We start from the raw sequence: 3,922 nt of genomic DNA, 5'->3' as shown, positions 1-3,922 counted from the left end.
GAGATCTTGCAGGTACGAGTTGAGTGCTGGATTTAGTACTGATTCCGGAATGCCGCGGATGCGTAAATTATTACGCCTCGATCGGTCCTCCATATCGGCCATTTTGACCGCATGGTCTTGTAGAATAGTGTCCAGCTCTTGTATTTTTACAGCGAGACCATTGTGTGCCTCGGCGAAGTCGTCCATCTTTTGCTCCATTTGAGCTGTGCGCTGGCCTACATCCAGTATCTCTTTTCGGAGGTCTGCTGTGAGAGATTGCATTTGCGTCGCCATGTTCCTCTGGATGGTATCCGTGAGGTCCGACAGCATGCGTTTCATGACGGTAGTTGTGAGCGGGCTATCCTCCGGTTCTGCTGAGGACATCGGGGATGTAGGAGGGACTTCTACGGATCGAGATGCGCCGCCATCTTCCTGTAAGTTGCGGCCTTCTTGCATGTGTGATGTCGCCGTTTTCGTTAAGAAGAAGGAGGCTCGATCAGCTTTTGCTGTTTTAGTTTTTTGTCTCTGCGACATCTCCAACAGGTCGAGTGCCGGTAAGTATGCTTTAAATTGTTTGCAGACCGATTATTTGAGCCCTGAATCACCCGGTTAGCAGGAGCTTCGTTAGAGTGCGTCCATGCAGCTCGGTGTCAGGCCACGCCCCCCCATGCTGTCCTGATATTATTTTTAAACCTTTGTCCCTCTAATTTAAGACTATGTCCTCTTGTGTGCTAGTTTTTCTTCTTTTAAATATAGTCTCCTCCTTTACTGTGTTGATTACCTTTATGTATTTAAATGTTTCTATCATATCCCCACCATGTATGTGTGTAGTGGATGCAGTGAGAGTATTTGGTTAGTAAATGTAGTGTGTGTGTGTGTTTGTGTAGTTGATGCAGTGTGTTTGTTGGTGTAGTGGATGCAGTGTGCTTGTTTGTGTAGTGGATGCAGTGTGGGTAGTGGATTCAGTGTGTGTTTGTGTAGTGGATGCAGTGTGTTTGTGTGTAAATATGTGCGGTAGGAACTCCCCTCCCGTTACCTGTCTCTTAGTGCCCCCCACCCCCTTACCTGTCTCTTAGTGCCCCCATTCCTATTCCCCTCCCTTCTCATTTAGTGGTCCCCCTACCCAGTGTTCCTTTTCCCTTCCCTCTCCTGTACCTTAGTGCCCTCCCCTGTACCTTAATGTTCTTCTCTCCCACCTAGTGTTCTTCACCACCTTGCCTGTCCCATAGTGTTCTTTACCCTCCTCCCCTGTCCTATAATGTTCTTCACCCCCCTTATCTGTCCCATAGTGTTTTCACCCCCGTTCCCTGTCCCATAGTGTTCTCCCCCATAGTGTTCCTTACCACCCCCCTTACATAGTGTTCCTTTCCATCCCCCTCCCCCATATTGTTCTTACCACCCCCACCCCGTGTCCCATAGTGTTCTACCAACCTTGACCCATAGTGATCCTTAACCCCCCCCCCATCCCATAGTGCCCCCCTCCATCCCTTAGTGTTCCTCTCTCTCTCTCCTCCTTGGTCCCTGCTCCCGGTTGGTCTCCTGGTAGTGTGGCCGAGCGGAGCAGTGCACACCGCGGTGCAGGATATTCAGTCTCTCAGTGAGCACTTCCTTTCAGGCTGGTCGAGTATAGGAAACATAAGTTCCTCCACTCGGCCACGCTACACAGAGTGCCTGGCAGGAGGGACCGCTGTGCACCCACCTCCTGCCGGTCACTCCGATCTGGAGCCCCCCGAGCCTGTGCGTCCTAACACAGCCGTTTGTGTCGCCTTATGGATGCGCTGGCCCACTCATTCATTATCGGTATTGCCGGTGATTATCGGACGATACTTAAAAAAAAAAAATCGGAATATCGGCTGATAATATCGGCAAAACCGATAATCGGTCGATCCCTAATTTCCAACAAAGAAGACTAGTCTAAATGTTTCCTGATCCACAGGTATATATTTTATATCTCAACCATGCTGCATCCCTAAATGCCTTTCTGTAATATTCCAATCCACTTGTATTCTCTATAAAACAGTTTCTTAAAATCGACACAGATACACACCATAGACAGAAAGTCTCGAGTCACTGATGGGAATGAATTCAGGCCCTGGGGTGGCTCAGTAGTAACACAATGCTTGTATAGTCTTAGGCTCTGACCTTTATAAAATGGATGGTGACCACTTAACATTATAAAGCTAATGATGCCTAGTGCCCACCAGTCGATGCCTGGGCCATACTTTTGATTTAACAGCATCTGAAAAAGAATTAATTTATTCAGTGAAAAGGCAAGTATTTTTGCTTCCACATTAACTTGGTTACTGATGTATCCTGTTTAACAGATCTCATATCAATCCTTCCCTGAAAAAAAACGTGAATGGATATATTTGACAGATTCATATAATTTTCAGTAAACTTTTTATTGTCATTGTTATCTTTAATATTTTCACAATCCACTCTGACATGGCCTTTCAATAAAATGTGATAAATACAAAGTATATACTGTATATTATAGAATAGATAGTGCAATGCGGCAGATATCACTGGAGGTACCTTTATAACACATTTAATTATAAAGTGTAATTTTTTATACAACCTACTGTAGATCACATATTAAAGTAAAATAATAAATTTACCTCCGGGGCCATGTAGTCAATAGTACCAACAACTCCAGTGAGGTTGTTGTCCATATTTGTGCTATTTGCCACCAGCCCAAAATCAGTGATCTTGATATGACCGTTCTCATCAATCAGCACATTATCAGGCTTTAGGTCACTAAAGGGTACAGATGGATAACTAATTTAAAGAGTTCATGAATTAAACAACTATAGAGGGTAAGGTAAAATATGGGGGAAATTATAGCATAGGAAAAGAGCAAATAAATGGGCAGAAATTAAGTAGCAAAAGGTAGAATGCATCAGAGTCAATATACGAAAATGGGTCTGTAACAGTAAGATAACGTGATTGATTGGAGCAAAGAAAGGCCAGAGCAGGGAAAAGAGGAAACTCTTACCGGTGAATTATGCCCTGCTGATGGAGAAATTTAATTCCAGAGACCATCTCTGCAATCATAAATCTGGTGGATATAGAGAAACAGAGATTAATGGTATCCATTATAAATGGCAAAGTTAGATACATAGAGGTAAAGTGTTATAGTTTTCCGTGGAATTATATTTTCCCTCACATATCTCAAAGCCTGAATCTCTTTTTGACACTCACTTAGAGGTGGAATGGTCCAGACATCCAGCCTGCTCAATAACTTGACCAAGGCTGCCTCCATTGATATGCGGCATCAGGAAGAAAACATGGTCCTATTTTAGGAAAAGCACAGACATAAAACAGTAATATGTATGAGCAGCATATGGGACAGCAGAAGCAGAAATCGTTGACAAAATAATTCATCAGATCAAAGGACAGGACGATGGAGGATGCTGTACCTGTGACTGGAATGCGGCATAACCCGGGCAGAGGAAGGGGCACTCTCCTGCTTTCTGCAATACATGCCCCTCACCCAGAATCCTCTCTGCCCTCACCGCATCTTTCTGAATAATTTTCACAGCCACTCGTTTTTTCCTGGTCTTTACAGATGCCAGCATTACCTGACAGAGGTAGAGAGGAGAGATCATGATTAATGTGTCTGTCTCAGGAAGGGCAAACTGACCTTCTGACAAAAAATACTCAGTAATCTGTGATTCTACAATAAATTCAATTACTAAATAAAAATACTTTTATTGTCAGATTATATGCATTTCCTTTTTAATCTTACTGTTATAGTTTAACCCCTTAAGGACCAAACTTCTGGAATAAAAGGGAATCATGACATATCACACATGCCATGTGTCCTTAAGGGGTTAAAAGCAGATACAACCTGTGCTGTATGGCTACTGTGTTTCTTGAGGTTTTGCCATTTTTGAGATACAAGTACCATAGAGAGACATTTTATTCATCAGTAAGGCATAAT

At 43.5% G+C, this 3,922-nt stretch overlaps 1 long non-coding RNA gene across 1 annotated transcript; it reads right to left on the bottom strand.

Moving 5' to 3' along the window:
- Positions 1-2,695: 2,695 nt before the first annotated feature.
- On the bottom strand, positions 2,696-3,242 carry LOC134583011 (uncharacterized). The gene is made up of 3 exons (XR_010086301.1): positions 3,181-3,242; positions 2,975-3,037; positions 2,696-2,736 (listed from the first exon to the last, which is right to left on the bottom strand). It is a non-coding gene; the product is annotated as an uncharacterized LOC134583011 (long non-coding RNA).
- Between the last annotated feature and the right edge of the window lie 680 nt (positions 3,243-3,922).

This window comes from Pelobates fuscus, chromosome 13 (assembly GCF_036172605.1).
Source record: "Pelobates fuscus isolate aPelFus1 chromosome 13, aPelFus1.pri, whole genome shotgun sequence".
In the NCBI taxonomy this organism is placed as follows: Eukaryota; Metazoa; Chordata; class Amphibia; order Anura; family Pelobatidae; genus Pelobates; species Pelobates fuscus.
The sequence above is the reverse complement of the archived record's forward strand: the minus strand, read 5'-3'. Positions and strand labels throughout refer to the sequence as shown.